The 22,042-nt window shown below is 38.4% G+C and overlaps 1 long non-coding RNA gene across 2 annotated transcripts; it reads left to right on the top strand.

The window, feature by feature from the left end:
• The first annotated feature begins 9,605 nt into the window (after positions 1-9,605).
• Positions 9,606-20,134, top strand: LOC110542384 (uncharacterized). 2 transcript variants are annotated; one of them, XR_009587403.1, is made up of 5 exons: positions 9,606-9,680; positions 10,308-10,348; positions 14,090-14,262; positions 14,777-14,870; positions 20,057-20,134. It is a non-coding gene; the product is annotated as an uncharacterized LOC110542384 (long non-coding RNA). The 2 variants fall into 2 exon arrangements; XR_009587402.1 differs by lacking the exon at positions 20,057-20,134 and having other exon boundaries at positions 14,777-15,363.
• Positions 20,135-22,042: the final 1,908 nt, after the last annotated feature.

Genomic DNA, 22,042 nt, shown 5'->3' on the forward strand with positions numbered 1-22,042 from the left:
CATTCCACATAACAGTTCTTTCCAAGGGTTGCTTATACACTGCTCTGCTAGCCATGTAGAAGATCACCAAAGCCTGGCCAAGCCTTTTATACTCTGTGATCTGCAGTCATGCTGCCTTGTCACTAGCCGGGGGCTTCTGCCACTGAGAGGAACATCTTCCCAAAATGACCAGTACGTCTTCAAATCAGAATTCAGGAGTACATGGTTTCTCTTCAGTGGGCCCCGAAGCTAAATGAAACAAATGTTGGATTAAAATGAGAATGTAATAACTAAAAGTTTACGTACTGAGTCAGTCAACCTAGGATGGTGATGGAACAAGAGCATGTGATAACCCGTAACAGGCCAAAACTGGTGGAAGGAAGGAAGGGAGGGAGGGAGGGAGGGAGGGAGGGAGGGAGGGAGGGAGGGAGGGAGGGAGGGAGGGAGGAAGGACCATACAGCTAGAGATAGAAGAGACAGGGGAGGAAGAAGAAAGAAAGAAAGAAAAATTTCTTACTAGGAAGTCAGAAATAAAAAAAATGGAGAATCTGAGGCCTAAGAATGAAAAAAAAACTCATCCTAAACCATATAAATAATTCCTACTAGGAGGAAGAATGACACAAAATGACAGACCGAGGCAGGGAGCACACCCAGTCCTCAGTGTCCTGACTCACTGGTAGCACAGCCCACCACACGACTACAGCACAGGGGTTCTTCAAGTTAGAAAACAATTTTCTCAGGGCTGGTAGACTCACTCATTAAGAAACTCAACTCCTAAAGGGATGTTTCACACTTTTACTGTAAAAGTATTTTCATCTACACATACAAATGCAAAAATTAACTATGCTTATGAGATACAGCGTGATGTTTTTAACACATGTATAAAAGTCAGCATTTAAATCACATTAAACATATATATATATATATATATATATATATATATATATATATATATATCCTTGAATATATAGAATACTTTCTTCCAGCCTTTTGAAGTGTGCAGCATCTGGTGGGTTTCTATACACACCTGTGCACAAAGAACTTTTCACTCCTATGTAACTCTCACATAGCAACCATGGGTCAACCTATACCCATCATTCCAGGTCTGCTCATAACCATCACTCTAACTTCTATGAAATCACCTTTCTTTGTGTGGGAGCGAGCCACATGAAACTAGTCATTCAGTCCTCAGCTTGTTTTACTTCATGCATTGATCTGTTCCTTCCACGTCAAGGCAAATAACAAGACAGGGAGCTAATTCTTTTATAGGTGAACACTACTCCACGATGTATGCAGGCCATTTTCTTTTCATTCGTTTGTCAATGCTGAACACATAGATTTTTTTTTCCCCTTGTCTTCTTTAGTGTGAACAATGCTGCAATAAGCATTAAAACTGGGATGACTTCCAAACATTTGGAATTCGTTTTTGTAATGGAAGTTTTGGGTTTGTTATGATATGTAAATATGCTTTTGTTTTAATCCCATTGTCCACACCTGTTCATTGTTTTGTGCTGGAGAGTGGCTTTTGCCAGCTGGTAATGGCATATGCAGCACAGAGAGGGACGTGGTCTAGGACTCCAAAAGTATAAATAGGAGAGCCAAGAAAGAGAAGGTGTGGCATCTGGTGTGGCATTCGGTGTGGTGTTCAGTGTTGGCGTGTGGCAGTTTGGAAAGACCAGAGATCTGAAGAGAGAATGAAGGTTTGGAGCAGACAGAGAGAAATGCTTCAGGCGCAGAGGCGTGGAGGAGACTGCTAGCTGCGTCTGTGGTTGATGGAGATTGGTATAGCGCCCTAGAAGAACCCCTTGATCCTAACTAGCTGGGAGAAGTAAAGGGGTTTGGGCCCTTTCTCCCCACTAACCTTTTCTCTCTTCCACTTAAGGTTGGGGTGTTGGTAGAGGCCTAAACACCCCAAATAAAGGATAATTTTTTTAAAAAAGAGCACTACACATTTTCTTTGGGTTTACAGCAGTAGTGATATTGCCAGATCACAGGGCACGTCTATGTTTTTAAAGAATCGCCATTCTTTTTTCCATGTGACTACATACATTTAAATTACCATGATCAGTATGCCAGAGTTCCCCTTTTCCACATCTTGTTGCTAGCCTTTTTAATACTAACCTTTCCCCCTGGGATTAGGTAAAATCCAACAGCAGCTCTGATTAGTACATTTCGGATCATTGGTGATTTGGGGCTTCTGGTTTTTTGTTTGTTTGTTTGTTTGTCATTTGAGTATCTTCTTTTTAAAAATATTTATTTAGGCCTACTGGCTACCCATTGGCTTATTTGTTTCTCTCCATTTGAGTTTTCTGCTGTTGTGCCTTATGTATTTTGGATATTAGTTCATTGTCAGATACACAGTTTGTAAATATTTTCTCCCATGATTTGACTTTGCTTTTTATTTTGTTGTTTGTCCTCTGCTTTGATGAAACTCCATTTATTTCAATTTCCCAAGCTTTGGAGTTCTTGCCAAAAAAGAAAGAAAAAGCAAACAAATGAAAATAAATTTACTCATTCCAATGTCTGGCAACATTTTATCTTTGTTTCTTTTTAGTAATTTTCTAGTTTTATATCTTATATGAGAACCCTTTAATCCATTTTGAGGCTTTTTTGACTTTTATTTTTTATATAACTTAGAAAAGATCAGGCTATATTATTTGGACATAAGTATCCAATGTTCACAGAAGCACTCACTAAAAAAAAGGCTGTCCTATCCTCAGGGATGGCTGTTTATGCCTTTGTGAAAAGTCACTTGGCTGTAGATGTGTAAGTTTCCATCTATATTCTGTATTCTCTGATACTGGTCAGTATGCTGATTCTGTTTCTGTTTTAATTTTCTCAGCATTAATTTGCTCAAGACTTCATTGCCTGTTTCATGGTCTCTTATTAATTTTAGGATGGCTTCTTTTTTTTTAATACTGCAAAGAATAACAGTATTAAAGGTCATAAAGTTACCTTATGGAACCTGTGAATTGCTTGGAGCAGTACAGACATTTTAACAACACTGATTCTTCAAAAAAGCCATAAATGTAGGATGTCACTGTGTGTGTGTCCTTCTGATCTTTTTGTTTGTTTAGTTCTTCACAGTAATCTCTCTTCACATCTCTTTCACCACTCAAGAACTCTCAGCCCTCATTTATTCCTCTCCCATTGGAACTTGATCAAATACCTGGTATCTCCTTCTCCGAGTATAACAGGCCTAGTTCCTTCAAGTTTGTTGTTGTTACATGAACAATAACTCAGCCCTCCAAGCACTAGTTTATTGTCAGGAATGTGACAGGCCTTGCAGATAGACTAATTCCTGGGCTCAGCATCTGTTCTGTGCTTACACTAATGTTCCTTCTCCTTATATTCTGGGTTTCCTTTACAGCAATGACTGTACCCACGTTGCAGGGTCTATGAATGTAATAATACACGTAATGTTCCTTGTATCCTATTTACAGCCTATATGAATGTATGTGTGGATGTACTAACTCCTAATTGAGCAATTTGTCTAAAGTCAATAATAAGTAATTTTTGTAAAATGAATAGAAAACCCAGAAGAGATTCTATGTGCCAGATGAATAAAGAAACACTGAAAGGGAAAGACCGAAAGGAGAAACCAATGCTGTCACAACTGATGAGTTTTGCTTTCCAAATAGTTTACCTAATGAACTCTAGGATTCAAACCCAGTGTCCTACTTGGAAAGGAAAGAGAACAGAGATTTTTCAAACTTACTCTGAACATTGTCATAAAGTTCTGACCACATACAAATCTGAAAGCCCAAATACTGATTTATTTGGGGAAATGAAGAACAGGTACTAGGTATTGTTTTTTTTTCCTTCTACAAAAACAGCTGAATAGATTTTCCTAATTCATTCCCCAAAGCTTTGTGTTTGAGCTGAGCTCAGCCCTGGAAGCTCGGCCTGGTGAGGAGGGTCTGAGAAACTCATTAAAGGCAATTCAGAGCTCAGGAATGGAAACGCACAGAGACCTTGGAAATTCCATTGGCTTTTTGTCCCAGGTGATCCATCTTTCAATAGCAGCAAGACGAGAGCAAGTGAACTGCCCCAAGGCTTACAGCTAAATCTTTACAACGTCAAACGTAGTGGAGAAGAGGGCTTGCCTTGAATCATGATTCCTCTCTTGACTTTCTGCATTGAGACACGTGAGTGAAGCTCCCAAGGCCTCAGTTTCCTACTCTGTAATATGGAAATAACAATCATCAGTTTATATAATCCTGAGGACCAAATATTAAAATACAGCTTGTGGCACTCCTGGCACATACATTAAAACTGTTGCTTTATGTGTGATCCAATGCACAGCGAACAGTATCTGTCCCATTAGTTCATCATTAATAAATGATAAACACCTAAAGGCCATAGCTCCTCTCCTCCCCCTTCCTTGTTTAGTCTTCGCTTCTCTTCCTCTCTCCTTCCTGGGTTCTTGAGAGAAAAGAGGGAAAACATTTTATCTACCCACTTCCTAAGGAGGGAAATGCTTATTCAGGAGGAAGAACCACATAATGCAAAAAAACAATACAGCATAACATGAAAGACAACGATGAGCAACCAGGAATATTGCTAAACATCCTTCATTGCATATGTAAATCACCAACAAGAATTTTCTATCCCAAACTGTGAGTAGTTCCAAAGCTGTGAAAAACCTGCTCTCAAATATATCAAAGACAAGGGTAGTTATATTGAGAAGCCTGAATATCAGGATAAAATTTAATTCCAAATATAATAAACATATTATATTATAACATGCATGAAGAAAATAAAATCTGGGGAAGATTGATATTGCAAGGTGTGATTAACACACAGAAATATATGAAGGGCCAGCACCTTCATGAAAATCCACATATTTAATATCTTAAAGCAGATACAGTGCAACAACATCTAAAACTGACAGCTTCTATAAATGGCTAATTTCATCTCTTTGGCATCAACAAACAAAAAAAACCTGGCCTTCCCATTGATTAGAGCTTTCTGTACCCTTTAGTAAGACAATTAAAGGGATGTAGAGAGTCAGTTTAGACTAGCTGATGGCTTCTCGTGCTGCAGACAAAACATCTGGTTGACTGGTACATTCAGTTTTTACTTGGCGGTTTTGACGTGGACAAACGATCATTGCTGTGTGCTGACTAGTCACTGCTGCAAACACAGCCGAAGGCATAGGAAATGCAAGTAGTTCTAAAATGAAAAAAAAAAAAAAAGTTGTAGATACCTATGTTCAACGCAAAAACCCATTGCTTAATAACAGAAATAAGAGTTCTAAATTACAAATTATTAATTCAAGCATGTACTTCACTTGTGTCTCATTATAAAAACTCAAGCTCAACTATCTTATCAAAGCTGCCTATTGTCTCTGGAACTTTGTGTGCTCAGTATCTCATAGCATTTGAGGTCGAGTTATGCCACTGGACCAAGGCTACATCGCCTTAAAGAAAGGGAAGTTTTTCATAGTCATGATCCATTTAGACCCGAGTTTAGAGATAGAGCTATAGTTTCATTATTTTGCATGAAGATGTACAGTTTTTCCAGCACCGTTAGTTGAAAAGGATGAGTTTTCTCCTATGTGTACCTTTGGTATATTTGTCAAAATTCAGGTGGCTGAAGCTACACGGGTTTTTAGCTGGGCCTTCACTCATGTCCCTGCTTCTCTGTAGTTGTGTGCTGTGTTATATGATATATTTTAGAAAAAATTCCACAAGGACCTGAAAAGAATAAATAATCTAAAGTGTTTGGATGGAATGATATATAGTATATATGTATATATGTTTGTGTGTGTGTCTCCACCTGATATGACCAGAATATAATACTGTAGAGCTATCTTGAAAAACTGACATTGGGTGCTAATAACAGAGGAGTAGATGTGCAGGGGGCACCAGATGGAGGAAGAGAATCTAACTGCAGTCATGACTGCTTGCTGGTTTCAGTCTCAGCACTCAGAGTTTCTCCTTTGGCTCCCAGACACTTGCCACACCCCTATATGGTCCCTTGTAGAAGTCAGGTCACAGATGTTGATAACAACTCACTGCAGGCCTTCAAGAGTCCAGTTGTGAGGGCTGGTCCCTGAGTGCCCTTCCAGATGTTGGGTATATTACGTGAAACCCTGAAGACAGCGCCTCTCAGCACCTGGCTGATCATTGCGCAGGTCTAATCTAATGTTTCTTTGAGAGGCATATTCAGCCTCTCATTGACCATATTCAGCACACAACCACATGACACTCACTCTGAATTTCCCAAGAAGTTCAGAAGGTTCACGAAGTGTGCGGGCACACCAAGTTACCAACTGAGCAAGACTCTTCATCTTGCCACTACTCCAGTCTAGTGCCCAGAAACATCTTTTTCCAGTCTCTCTTTCCTCTGCTGCTGCCACCATGACCTTGGAGTGCTATGCTCACTCTTTTTTTCAATATAAAGTATCTGTTTCTGAGATAATCATCCTGAATTTTAGGCTGTCTATCTTAAGTAGGGCTTCAGTCACTCCCTCTAACTGGGAGGGGTTTGTATTCCATACCTGCCAATCTCCCTGAGGCAGATGGTACCTCTCCTCTGCTTTTTAAAATGTGGCATTTTTCTTTGCTATTAGATTAAAACTTTCAACCATCGCCCTTCTCTTCTGATAGTTGATATTTAGCTTCCCCTAGTTTGTTTATAGGAGATTCTAAGAGATGGCCTGTTTGCCATCACTATCCTCTTATCATTATCCTCTTATCATTATAATTTTTTGTCAATATAAAACATTGAGAAGCAATAGATACCCCTCTTTGCATAAAACTTAAAGTCCAGTGAAAAAGGTTCATTAAGCAAATATCATCTCCTCTGTGATGAACTAAAGACAGGCACTAATTGCTTCATCCATAAAGAGATGTCATACACTTTCTCTCCTGGAATCTATATTATCTGTGACTTGTTCAACCAATATAATGTTGGGAAACTGACACTGGGTCAATTCTGAGTGCTACTTTAAAAGGCCAAGAAGTTTCCATTTTTTCACTCTGTGGATGCTAGCCAGTAAGGTCTGAGGTATGTTGGTTTGGACTTTGACTTTTGAATGGAAAAGCTCACATGCAGATACACTCTGGAAAGGTACAAGCCACGTTGGACATGCCTGAGCCAACAAATCTACCCAAACATTGGCATATGACCTCAGTCCTCAAAAATGTAAAGTGGGCACATCAGACAGCCACATTAAACCAACCCAAAGAATGACGGGAAATTTAAATCATAACTGTTTTAAGCTACAAAACCCAGTGATAATTTGTATGTAACAGACCCCTCCCATGACCCTTTTTTTTTCTCATGTTATCCTGTTTCATCTTCTTTATCACTTTCATGGTCTAAAACTACTTCTTTAATGATCTTTATTTCTATGCTCCTAATAGGACAAAACCTTTTTGACAACAGGGACCTTTACTAATGCTATTTCCTGTTAGCATATCTTGCATGAAATAATGTCTGACACAAATAAGGAGAAGGGCTGAGTGGAGCAGAATTAGCAAGTCAAAAATAGATGCTATAACAGTTATATGCTATAACAATTCATCGTGATCAAGCTCTTTAGGAGAGTTTAGGGAGGAACATGCTTCTACAGATGGATGCTCTGCCTCGGATAAATGCGAAGAAAATGTTCTTTCTAATTACCAGTCCACTGACTCTTCTCTTGCAGATGACATCATCCTTTTATATTTTATGTGGATAAGAGTACAACTTATTTCAAAACATTTAAGAACAATATGCTGAGCACCCAACTATTACTTATTTACTTCAATGATTAATTAAGTGTGGAATCCCCAAATTTCTCAAAAAATTCATAGGAAAAGGAGAAATAGGGACAATTCTATCCTTCTGTCAGCACCCTACATAAAAGAGATAATTCTTCCAACCCAGTCTGAAGAAGTAACTACTTGTGAATTGGAATTTTTTTGATGTAGTTTTTTGTTTATTTTCTAAGCACCAAAATCATTAAAGTTCTTGCAGGGATAAGCCACTGAGAGAAACAGGGTGGAGTGGGGAATTATTTTCCTGCTTCAGGCAAATGTTTTCTTACTGGAAAATCGTGAACACCAGACACGTTATTAAAAGGTCACGAGAGTCACTAAGTCAGCAACTGAGACTCTCCCTTTAAGCCAAAGCAAGAAGATGAGAAGATGAATATCAGAAAGAGAAAAAGGTGAAAATGAGATCAGCGACTAGTAGAGACAATGACAGTTGTGTGTGTGATGTGTATGTGGTATACGGGTGTGTATGTATGTTGTGTGTACAAATGTGTATATTTGTTGTGTTTGTATTGTGTATGGTATGTGTGTGTTTGCATGTGTGTGGTGATGGTCAAAGAATAAATTAATTCTAAAAGCAGGTTCTTTGTACTAATTTAAGAACTATTTATGAAGCATTCTCTTTGTGGGAATACAGCACAGGGGTGATACCTATTTATAGTCTTTATAGACCTTATGGCTCATCTAGGGAAGGAAACAACTATAAACTAAATTGTAAATGAGCTGACAGCCCTCTACAAACACCCTAAAAGAGTTTCCTTCTAGCATGGTTAAAATGAGCTTCTAAAACAATGCATATGAAAATCACAGGTCCTGTCCTTTGCACAGTATATGTGTAACAGACTGAAGTTTCCCAGTCCTTTGGCATTGTAGCAAACAGAAAACTAATATATCCTGGATTGCAAAGGCTGGCAGAGCATATCCAGTGTCTGCTTACTCTCTTACAGTTCTTGTGCCCACATAGAGATACTCAGTTACTCTTCATGCTTTGTTACCAAATAAGAGCACAGGTTTGTAGCACCGACTGCTCTTGAATGGACAACACCTCATCTTTTACAGTCCCACAGAGAGCAACACAGAGCTCAATAAAATATCAAAAATGCCAACCGATCATAAAACCTAGCCTGGTATGAAAAGGGCACTGCCCACACACTTCTCCCCTATAAATCACAAGATTCCCCCATTGCAAGTGTCCAGGTCATTAAATGGATTTTGAAACCCATTTCAGAAAACACTCACAGGAAAGAGTAAAAACAAATGGAAACGCTCAAAAAAGGATATTCTGTAACACGAGTATAAAGAATATTAAGACAGACACTCCCATGTTGTGCCCCCGTCCTCCAATTTTGTCTATAAGCCTCGTCTCTGAGACTCCTCTCAAGAGTTACTTGTTAAAGATATTCTAAACAAATCAAGCAATGAATGAAAAAGCAGACTGTTGCTAGAGGAAAATCACCCAAAAGCCTCTCACTTAGCTGTTTAATTTGGTGGCCCCAATAAAGTCCAGGTTCTGACCTTTAATGTAGCAGCTCCAGAAACTAGGCAGTGACAGTTTCATGGAAAAGACTATGCTTGTGATGAGGATTCAAGTTACTGTTATGTTTACCAAAAAAAGAATGAAGCTATTAAGTTATTTCTCTCCGCTTTTCATTTTCTCCTAAGAAAAATGATGTCAAAAGCTTCTACCTTCCCGATGGTGAGTGCTCTCTGTCACAAACAACTCCACATTTGGCTAAGGCTGAGGATCTGGCTTGCTTCCATGTATGTGGACCTATCTGCATTGCCCACGTGGCATGCTGAGGTTGGCTACCCAGAGGCTATTTAAAGTGGGCTGGCTTTACCCAGGATCAGATGATTGTTCAAGGTTCCTGAATAAACTGCATTGAAAAAAAAAAAAAAAAGCAGAAGCTAGCTTGATTGGCAGACCCATGACCGGTAAAGTTTTGCGTCTACGCTACCTAACTCTGGGGACTGGGATGCTCATTAATACTTAGGCCCTCTTCTGTAGGATAAGAACTATGTTCTTGTCCAGAAGTGTGTGCTAACCTGTATGGATGTAGTACATCCATACAGCTCTCCTAGCTTCTGTCTAACTGCTTGTGATGACCAACATTCCTTTTAAATCATGCACTTCTCTTTTTTTTCTTTCAGTAAGATAGTACCTTCAATCTGGTTTTATCCCCCTCTTACTGACCTGGAAATCATTGTGTCTTTCTTGAAATTTTGTCACTTTCTGATCTCTCTAAACTGAAAAGATCATTTATAGTTAAGTTAAATTTTGAAATTTTCAATTTTTGCATAATTTATAAATCTAATTGATGTTAGATGATAGGTGTGTGCACCGCTTTGTTTCCTCTCATTTGAACCTTGCATACTGGGTTAGTTACTGCCATGTTCTCTATGACAAAATAACCAAAAGCTATGTAAGAAAATAGAGATTTGTTTGGCTAATGGTTTGATAGAATCAGACCATTGCACTAAGGAAGCTATGGAAGATCTGGGAAAACCTGGAAGCAAAGAGCAGGGTATGCTGCTAGTCACAGTCCCCTTTCCTTGTTTCAGGAAGGATCCCATCCCATTGAACGCTGCTTCAAAAATTCCAGGTGAGTCTTCAGACCTCAGTTAAAGCTCTCTGGAAACTGCATTACATATGTCTCACAGAGATGTGTCTTCTAGTCAACTCCAAGTCCAGACAAGTCAACAGTGAAGATTGTATTCGTTACTTTTCTGTTCCTGTGATATAATCCTGTTAACCAGAAGAGACTTATACAAGAAGGTTTATTTTGCTTACCTGTCGAGGGGAGATATCCATAATGACAAGATGAGCATAGCTGCACATGGCTGGTGCATATTTGCAAGAACAAACGAAGCAGAGCATAAACTAACCCTGGTATGAAGCTATGAATTCTCAAAGCCACCTCCTAAGACCATCACACTGGTGACCAAGTTTCAACAGATAAATTGAGAGGACTAGAAATACAAGACTGTCGTGGAAAAGATGGAACAAGAGTCTCGGATCATAAATGGCGTAAGGTGTGGTGTGCCACCTACGTAGAATACCAAACTCACATGCCAGAAATTACATGACAGGCTAAAAAAAAAATTACTGGGAATTAATAATCTACCCAAGAAAACATAAAGTTGGATTTCTAGATATTCTAAAAATAAATCAGTTTGACACAAACTGGAGGCCTCAGGTGAGCAGGAAAGATTCTAGCAGAAAACACAGGTAACTTTAATCTGACCTTATGGCAGAAATGGATTTTTTTTCCCTAACTTCATAGTGTCTTAATATAACATGATACTTTATCTTGTTTCAGGACAAGACAAATAATTTGACTTTGTAACATATATGAACTATATTTTCACAAATATGTTCTAAGGCTATAGTATTTTTATTATATAGTACATTTTGATATAAGAATATTAAAAATTGTCACAAAGCTATTCAATGTCAAATTTACACATGGCTTTATCATTCTGCAGTACGTGATCATGAAAGAACTGGATAAAAAAAAAAGCAAGGTTATACTCTTTGTTTATTTTTGAGATTGGATTTTAACTACAGCTCTCTCTCCTTTTCTCCCTCCAAATCCTCTCGCATACCCCTCTCTGCTTTCTTTCAAATTCATGGTCTTTTTTTTTTTCTCATCAACAGTAATGGGCAAAAAAGTGCCTGTGCACACAGATAAGCACTGGAGAATTAGGGAATTAAACTCGCAGGCATTCTTCAAAGGAAAGCTATCGAACCTGTCCTCCTCCAGGAATGCTGGGAATGGATGGAGTTTACAACCTGGCAGTCCATTCCTGTCTGGTGAGCCAGGTTCCACCCACATATGACAGAAATTATGTTTTACTTGTCCCACACCCTTTTCCCCTAAAACCTTGAACATTGCTTTTAGGCCATAAAACTCATCCTTTTGAGAGATGTCATTTGGACTTTACGACAGCCTAAGTAACTTAGGGCCAGGGTAACTCCTGACTGACATACAAATTATGTTCACCTTGGTCGTTCCTCCAAAACCCTTCTCTTGAGAATCGTTTCTAGGCCAACATGAACCGGTCTCAGGGATGAAGCCAGATGTACTTTGTGAAGAACTTCAATGTAAACATGTCTTAATCTTTGTTGTACTCATTGGAGTGAGTTCCTTGGTATCTAAAAAACTTTTCTTATTTTTTTTTCAAAATTGTGCTATGCTTAAACATGGTAAAACTATATGAGCTGATGTCAGACTCCAAGAAGTCTTGGCCCAGCACACGTTACCTAAATCAGGCTGAACTGAGTTTCGTTCTTTCCTTACTGGGATCATTTACCTCCCATAACCAACTAGTATTTCAAAAGTTTACCAGAATCTTCTTTTTTTTTTTTAATTGTTCACTGTAGTGACCTTTTATTTTATTTTTTATATAATAATTTTTGGTTTTTTTAATATTAATCATAGGTTATTTACTTTATATCCCAGCCGTAGCCCCCTCCCTCACTCCCTCCCAACCCCACCCTCCCTCCCTCCCTCATCTCCTCCTGGCCCTTTCCAAGTCCACTGAGGGGGGAGGACCTCCTCTCCTTCTATAAGAATATCACCAACTATAGACCAAGAGTTCCAACACAGGACCCAGTTTGACTATTTCACTGTCAAATCATACTATCCCAAGAAAATTAGTAAGAAGTCTCTCCTGATTATGCTAACATCCATGGATTCCCATTAAACACCTGCATTATCCACACAGAGCTAACTGTTCTTCAACTGGTCACCATGGAAATGAGGGATGTGGTGATGCAGTATATGTATTCATTAGGATGAGGAAAAAGAAACAATAAATTGTAGGAGCAATTACAACATTAAAAATCAGTACATTTTTGGATGCTGCCCCAAATCTTTCTGGCTTTACTTCCCAAAATAGAGTACTTTCTTTTGTTTACTCTCTATTTTGATCGGGCAGTTATAATCTAAAACACTGGTAAGCAATCAATCCCCTTACCAGATTCTCCAAAAGTACGACTTATAAGAAGCAAAGGTTAGTCAAACAAAGGCGTTTCTGCACAGAGTGTACCTAGGTTGTTAGAGAACTGTGGCAAAAATTTCCTAGCCAAGCATGTTTATCCTAGAATGGGCCCATAGGCTTACATAGGTGTGTCCTTGTTAGAGGGACTGTGTCACCAGAGTGGGCTTTGAAGTTTCAAAAGTTCATGCCAGGCAGGCTCTCTCTGTGTCTCTGTCTCTCTGTCTGTGTCTCTCTCTGTCTTTCTGTCTTTCTGTCTGTCTGTCTCTCTCTCTCTCTCTCTGTCTCTCTCTCTGTCTGTCTCTCTCTCTCTGTCTGTCTGTCTCTCTCTCTCTCTCTCTCTCTCTCTCTCTCTGTTTGCAGATCAGAATGTAGGACTTAGCTACTTCTTTAGCACCACACTGCTGCCATGCTCTACACCCCCCATGGTCATAATGGACTAGGCCTCAAAAGCTGTAAACAAGCACCTAATTAAATGCTTTCTTTTATATAAGTAGTCTTGGTCACAACCTCTCTTCACAGAAATAGAATACTTTAGAACAGTGACTAAGACAAATAGCTATTGAATACCTACCTTGTATGAAGTGTCATAGAAAACCAGTTATACTATTTATTCATAATAAGAACATAGGGTAGTTATTAGGAGTCTCAATTCTCAGATGAAAATACAGAATCTGGAGCGTTTAAGCTGCCTATGGGCATGTACCTAGGAAGTAGCAAAACGTGAATTATTCTTTTATCAACACTTTTCTTCTCTATAATGATGAGCAGCAAAAATCTATCCTGGAGTCAACATCAGTTGTTCACAATGCCAATCAGAATGGCTATAATCTGAGTTTGGGTAGAATTCAGTCTACCCAACATCTATGGGCTATGGTCCCAACACCTAACCCAATTTTGTCTCACCAGAGCACAAGTGGCCAGACAGCTGAATGAATAATACACAAGATTAGGATTTTCTTGGTTTCATCACTGTAGACCTAATCTTATTCCTAGGTTCCCACCTGTTTAAGAAAATTTAGGGAAGTCCATTTTTAACCAAGGCAGGCACTCCCATTACACTCTTGGGACATAACAAGTTTATTAGCAGTATGACTAGTCTTAACTGGAAACTCCAGTTAACTGCATACTACACAATACTGATCCTATCCAAAACTTTTTCTTATCTATTTCAAGTTCACTCTTGTTATCTAATGCTAATGTGGCTTGTTATTGTTTTAAAGGCGGAACAGCTGTGGGCCAGAATATGACTGAAGTTTATTTAAAAGGAGAACTGGCTTTTCTAATTATGTGTCAATATGCTTTTTCTCTCCCCCTCCATAATCTCCAATCTATGTAAACAGGAAGTTAAGGAACCAAATGGGCCTGGGAGTGGCGTTCAGTCATCTGGAAGATGTCTGTGACTTTCCCTGCTTCCTGTGAGATGTAGAGAGATGCCCTTAACTCCAAGTCAAACCCAGCAAACAAAGACTCTCACTGACCACTTGAAGACTACGGAGTTGCCTACGCTAGCATGGTACCTCGATCTCATTCCATAGTCTAACCTGTACTTAGGGATCACAGGAGCTTGTCTCCCTTCTATAACTGCTGATGCAGAAGGGAAGGGACTGTAGGCAGGAGCAGCGATGGTGAAGCTAGGCAAAGGTGTTAGATTGTTCCAAGTAAAGCGAAACTGCAAAGGTAGTTAAACAGGAAATACCTCGCTCAGGACACACCCAAGAGGCCCCGAGTATGCAAACATAAAAACATCAAGAGAATGTGAGACAGATAATCAGTAAGTATAAACTGAAAGAATACTAGAACATTAAGCAAGAAGGGTTTCACATTGGATAATCTGACAATAAGAGGATGTTACAGAGCTCCATTGTATTCCACAACAGAAATAGCCTGTGATTGTTAGTCATAGGGTGACATTGGCAGTCAGTCTTAGGCTTCATGCAGAGGTTTCCAAGAGACGCTCTTAGAATGACTGTGATCTGCTAAGTTAGAAATGATTGTTCTAATGCATCTATGTACTTTCCCGAAAAAAGGAAAAGAAGAAACAGCATGTATTCCGTGTTCCGAAGCCCCGTGTCAAATTTGAAGTAAGATTCAGGAAAGTGGAATGTGAAGAGTGAACTCAGGGTATGACTTTGAAATATTAAATTACAATGGATTGAAATCTGTGCCTGAATTTAAGATATGCCTAATATTTCTAAGTTGATAAAATATTGGTGGCTAAATGCCAGTATATTATTGACAAGTAAATTATCCATTCCCCTCAACCTTGAGTTTCTTCATAAAGAAAAGTAAGCTTTCTGCCTATTCATAGGATGTCAAGCCTAAGGTAATCAAGAGTTCAAAAGTACTTGTATTGGCTAGACCTCTTGCAGTCCTGCTCTTCACCATGAGAGGAACATGATTCTTCCAGCAGTACAAGGAATATGACAGTTACGTGGAGTAAATGTAAACCCAATACATAAACTGCAGCCATGCCTGACCTAGAACAGCTGGATTCTAACCAACTGCTTCATATCTAACAAATGCATAAGAAGATATAAACTAATTTAGTCATTCTCTCCTATTTATATGTGTTAGATTATTCATCTTTTTTATTTTAGTAACTTAAAGAGTGCTACAATGAACGTGTTTTTCATATGTCATTATGTATATAATAAATTACTTTTATGGCTTAAAAACAGAATTTCTGGAGCAATGGCACTGCACATCAAAACATATACTACTTGGATGGTTAAAGCCTTTAGTCACTTCAGGATTCTCAGAAAGTAGATAAAACATTTCTGAGAGTATCTGTAAGGGTACTTTGGAAAGAGATTAACATTTGCACCAGAATACCTAGGAAAGCTTCCTCGTTGCCAGTGTAGACTGGCATCTTCCAATGCTTTGGGAGCTCGGCAGAGGAAATTGTAGGGCAGGAGTGCGTCGTCTCTTACTTCTTGAGCAGGGCATCCATTCTCCTGCACTTAGACATTAGAGTTTCTGGTGCTTGGAATTTGTCCTCAGACAGAATAGCTACCTCACCTTAAAATCATCATCAACCCAGATCTGTCATTTTTGACTGTGGAGTGAACTACACTACAAGTTTTCTCTGGCTATGCAGTTACAAACATCCTATTGTGTGACTGCTCAGCCTCCATGCTTGTAGACCCAATTCCCATGACAAATTCCTTATGTATTATCCATGTATACTATTGGCTGTCTTGAGAAACTGACTAATACACAACCTAGATTCCCTGCAAAGATCTTATGGCTGAATTAAAAAAAAAAATGGAGTAAAGGGCTAAACAGAATTATCAATAGAGAAATGTCAAATGGCAGAGAAACACTTAAGGAAATGTAAAGGTTCTTAGTCATCAGGGAAATGCAAATCAAAATGACCCTGAGATTTCACCTTACACCCATCAGAATGGCTGAGCTCAAAAACTCAAGTGACAACACATGCTGGAGAGGATATGGAGAAAGGAGAACCCTCCTCCATTGCTGGTGGGAATGTAAACTTGTATGACCACTCTGAAAATCAATCTGGCACTTTCTCAGACACTTAGGAATAGTGCTACCTCAAGATCCAGCTATACCACTCCTAAGCATGTATCCAAAATACGCTCAAGCATACAACAAGGACATTTGCTCAACCATGTTTGTAACAGCTTTGTTTGTAATAGCCAGAATCTGGAAACAACCCAGAGATACCTCAATGGAAGAGTGGATACAGAAATTGTGGTACATTTACACAATGGAATACTACTCAGCAATTAAAAACAAGGAAATCATGAAATTTGCAGGCAAATGGTGGGATCTAGAAAAGATCATCCTGAGTGAGGTATCCCAGGAGCAGAAAGACACACATGGTAAATACTTACTTATAAGTAGATATTAAACATAAAATATAAGATAAACATACTAAAATCTGTACACCTAAAGAAGCTAAGTAAGAAGGAGGACCCTGGGTAAGATGATCAATCCTCATTCAGAAAGGCAAACAACATAGACATCAGAACCAGAAGACAGGGAACAGGACAGGAGCCTATCACAGAGGGCCTCTTGAAGACTCTACCCAGCAGGGTATTAAAACAGATGCTGAGACTCATAGCCAGCATCTGTTTGGGCAGAGTACAGGGAATCTTCTGAAAGGAGAGGGAGATAGAAAGACCTGGAGGGAACAGAAGCTCCACAAGAAGACCAAGAGAAGCAAAAAATTGGGCCCAGGGGTCTTTTCTGAGACAAATACTCCAACCAAAGACCATGGATGGAGATAACCTAGATGCCCATGGCAGATCAGTGTCCAAGTGGGTTCTGTAGTAAGGGGAACAGGGACTGTCTCTGACATGAACTCAGTGGCTGGTTCTTTGATCACCTCCTCCTGATGGGCAGGCAGTCTTAGCAGGCCATAAAGAAAGACAATGCATCCAATCCTGATGAGACCTGATAGGCTAGGGTCATATGGAAGGGAAGGAGGACCTCCCATATTAGTAGGCTGGGGGAGGGGCATGGGAGGAGATGAGGGAAGGAGGAGGGATTGGGAGGGGACGAGGTAGGGAGCTACAGCTGAGATACAAAGTGAATAAATTGTAATAAATTTAAGAAATAAATTTTAAAAAGAGCTTATGGCTTCTTAATTCATAACTATTTGCATCCTGCACCTACTATAGAGAGAGTTTATTTCTCTTTGTCCTTAGAAAAATTAATCTAACACACTTAAGTTTTACCAAACAGGTATAAAAAAGAATTTCATTGTTCTAATATCAAAGTTAAAAAATAATAAGGTAACAAACTGTAGTCAGATAGGAAAAATAAGCTCTAATTCTTAAGAAAATAGTGAGGTGATTGTAGTTTACATGATAAATATCATATTTCAGCATGTATGTCTGCATCTGTATGTATTTGTTGTGCTTCTATGTTTCTCCTTCTTAAATTTGTTTCTTCTTTCCTATTCAAATATGTTTGTTTCTATCTTGTTTTATTTCATTACTACTTTTTAGATTCCTGTTTGTCTTCTAAGGAGAGAGAGAAAGGATGTGTTTTTGAGTGAAAAGTAAGATCAAGAGGATTTCAGAGTTAGGGGAGGTGAAATCAGAACACATTGCATAAAAATATTTTTTCAATAAAAGAAAAATAGAAAGAAAAAAAGAACTAGTAAAAACAAATTAAAATACCTTGTGCAGAAAACAATTACAAATGTTTGCTGAGAAGCACTCAATTACCATGATTTGATAATTACACGTTATATATATATATATATATATATATATATATACACATATGTATCACTGTACTATATAAATATATACAGTTATTGTGTGTCAATTGAAATTTTTTAAATGGTGAAAAATACCTTACTATTGAAATACACCTGGAATTGTAATTGCAGGAATGCATATAATTGTCTCACTTTTCATACACAAACATGCACACTGCGTGTAAAAGGGTTTGTGTATCTGTATAGGAGTATACCTTTATATAGGCCTATTTAACATTAAAAGCCAGGAAATACATTTCCTAAATTATTACCATGCTTTTCTCAGACAATGTACTTGACAGGCATGATGAGGAAAAGAACTTTGTTTACTTTTTATGCTTTTGTGTTGTTTAAATTTTATGATCATGTAATAAATTTATATTAGAAGAAAATGAAGCAGATACAACACATTGAAGTATTTAAAAAAAGAGATGTTCACTATCTCAAATTACGCAGCCAAATCTCCCTCAATTTCTTTCACTTCCAGTTTCATCAAAATAATGAATTGGGGAGATAGAAAGACCTAAATGGGACAGGAAAGCCACAAGGAGAGCAACAGAACCAAGAAATCTGGGCCCAGGATCTTTTCGGAGACTGTTACTCCAGTCAAGAACCATGCGTGGAGATAACCTAGAACCCCAGCACAGATGTAGCCCATGGCAGCTCAGTTTCCAAGTGGGTACCCTAATAAGGGGAACAGGGACTGTCTCTGCCATGAACTCAGTGGCTGGTATCACCTCCTGCTGAGGGAGGAAGGCCATAGAGGAAGAAAACGCAGCCAGTCCTGATGAGACCTGATAGGCTAGGGTCTGATGGAAGGGAAGGAGGACCTCTCCTATCAATAGACTTGGAAAGGGGCATGGGAGGAGATGAGGGTGGGAGTGTGGGATTGGGAGGGGATGAGGGAGAAAGATAGAGCTGGGATACAAAGTGAATAAACTGTAATTAATGTAAAAAATAAAAATTAAAAAAAAAACCTCCATATGTTCAGATGTAGCAACATTTGGGGACTTGTGATAGCAATCTGTGAAGAGTAAATAAAACTAAAATCGGAATTTTTTTTAAAAATGATATGATATTTTGTATTATTGTGTCTGTGTAGTACTTACAACTACTGATATTTATTTTAGTAATATCAAATATTGTAAGTTAAAGATTCAAAAAAAATTCAACATCATTTTAATAAGGCAGACAGTGATGGTGCTTCTTACTAATTAAAGAGAAAAGAAATGAAGGAAAATTTACCACCAAGTAGATCTATCACTGGATTCCCAAAAGCAGCCAAGTAATGTCAATGTTCTCTAAAGCAAATGCACTCCAGATTTCCATTAGCATTTCATGAGGTTCTCTGTCTTAGATATCTATTCTTATCAAGTTGTCAGAGACACTAACAGGCCAGCCTAAATCCTCTTAAGTAATTTGTTTAGAGAACAAACCATTTTCCCACTGGGATATTTTCTATCTCTAGTGAATCTCAACACTAAACGGCTTTTGCAAGTCAAGTAGAGATCTGGATGAAACCTCTCTGAGTGGCTTTTCATCATCCATGTAGAATAATTGTCCAAATTTGAAAAAATAAAATAAAGATTTTTTTTTTGAGGAACTTATATGTGGTTAGACGAATAATGAGCTCATGGATCAGCCTTTTTCAAATTCTTTATGTCAAGTGTGCCAGTATTTCTCCCCACTGTTTAAGTCATGAGTGAGTTACTCACTGTATACCAAGAGTTCTGGGCATTTATTAGAAAAACCGTCACGAGAGAAAGAGAAGACGGTTATGAAGCCCTTTAAAACTAAGAGCAAATAGAAAAGAATTGTAAATCTATCTGGAAGTGGAAAGAATGTGAGATTTCGGATCTAGCTTCCAGTGAGCAAAAGGCATTAGTAAGCTTTCACAAACACTCCACATACAATGGATGTTTCACCGTATAACACATTTTTTCCTTGTCAGACTCTAAATTCAACTTCTACATCTTATCAAACCCTATATAAGGTTCTTTGTTGATCCACTGAACCTTTGAACCTTTGTCTGGAGACACATGAGAAATCAATGACACTTGATATGATCCTACAGATTCCAGCCCAATGTTCCACAGCAGAATAAGAAACTCCTTAGAAGATTACAAGATGCATCAAGTCCTATAATTCACAGGTAACAAGTTTTCTGCCCCTTTCCTAACACGCTAAGTTTCCTGGGCCAGCCAATATTTATAGCACATCTTCGTTATGGTCCAAATTATACCCAGTGACTTCTGCGGCTGCTGTGGCATGTCTTTGAGAAGCAAGAAGGCATGTCTGCCACAACTGCAGTCGATTTTTACAGAGAACAGCTAGTTTGGTGGACAGCGGGTGTTAAAAAGGATGCAGGAGTTTTCATACTGAAAATTAAATTCGTCTATCACCAGGTCTTAGAGAGAGTAAAGAGTGGAAAAACTTGGGGAGAGACAATTCATGGAAAGGAGAGTGAGAAAGAAAAGTTTCTGTCTTTCAAGACTGTTTAACCCACCTGTCCCCAACTCCATATATTTCTTGAATTCATGGGGAGGCATTGGTGTTTTTGTCTCATGTTATACTTGATTTGATTTTTGACTACCTTAATCTCTCCCCCTTCACCCCTTTCTCACCATGGCCTATCTGTCCCACGAAGAGGTCACGCCAGGCCAACCTCTGCTCATTTTTGCATTGCTCTACACTGGAATGTTCTCACCCTCTCGCTAATCCTTGCTGTTCTCTCGGTCTGGAATGTTTCTCAGCTTCCAAATGCAGAGTCCTTCTTCTTATTTATTTACCTCAGCATTTTCTTCATTTATATTAATTTAAAATCCAGCCTGTTCCAATCTAGTGCCTTATTATTTGTATGGATTTCTTTAATAGTAATTCACCTATGTGCTTATTTCTTCTCATTTCTACCGATTGTCTTCATATATTAATTTGTTAGTTGGTGTATAGGTTGGTTTGCCTCTTGTGCATACTATTGCAATGTATTTGAATATACAAATGTTTCTGCAGTATGTTAATGTGGGTTCCTGGTAGATTTCTTCATGTAGATATCCAAAGCATAGTAGTGGGTCTACTTTTGTATTTGTGAGGGTTGTATTTGTTTGTTTGTTTTGTGCTGTTGTTATTTTGAACATCCATATTTGCTTCCACAGTAGCCACTCTAGTTTACATACCCAGTAGGAGTATATAAAGATTCTGCTTTCTCTCATACTCACCAGCATTTTCTTTCTTGATGATAGCCGTTGGAGCCAGGATGAGATGAAATCTCAATGCCGTTTTAATTTTCATTTTTCTGATGCCATGATTATTGAAGCATCATTTTCTTGTCTTTGCTGTATACTTGTATTTCTCCTTTTGAAAAGCAGTCGGTCACATCAGTTCGTTTACCCACTTACTGATTTGATCATTCGGGTTGGTTTTCAGTGTACACTTTTTGAGCTCTCTATACATTCAAGAATTAATTAAGAGGTGAATTTAACTAGCAGTTATCATTCTGATTTCTGAAGGTAAGGAGAATGCAAGCAATAAAAGATCAATGACAGGGTGAGAAAGGTCAAAGGCTACCAAGAGAAAGTCCTGAAGCTGATGAATGGAAGGACTTGTTCAGTAACCTTTCCTGGGTGAATTTACCACAATCAACTATTGTCTATGTGAGGAACAGAAAACTGTCAAGTTTCCTAGAGCTGATAGCATTTACTGGGACTGCCTTACAATATCTAATTTGAAGTATATAAAGTAGAGAGCAGTTTATTCAATTGTAATAAGAATTCTAATACACAAATGTCAAATACTCATAGTAAGCTGGTGAGTTCATTCTTTTCCCTAAGAAATCTATGAGGTCAGATTTGGATTCAATAATGCTTTAATCAAAAGAAAATGTCATTGAAGATGTACTGTAAAGAATAATGCTTCCACTTGTACTGCCAGGTTCTTGCCCTAGTACAGAAGAAATGCTGTTATAGTCCTCCAATTCCTTTTTTTGTCAAGTCAATGTTTTCTTCATATCCCTTAGATATATTAATATTTTATGACAACATGGTTCTTACTAATTCAGCCAGGT

This window comes from Meriones unguiculatus, chromosome 18 (genome assembly GCF_030254825.1).
Source record: "Meriones unguiculatus strain TT.TT164.6M chromosome 18, Bangor_MerUng_6.1, whole genome shotgun sequence".
Taxonomy (NCBI): Eukaryota; Metazoa; Chordata; class Mammalia; order Rodentia; family Muridae; genus Meriones; species Meriones unguiculatus.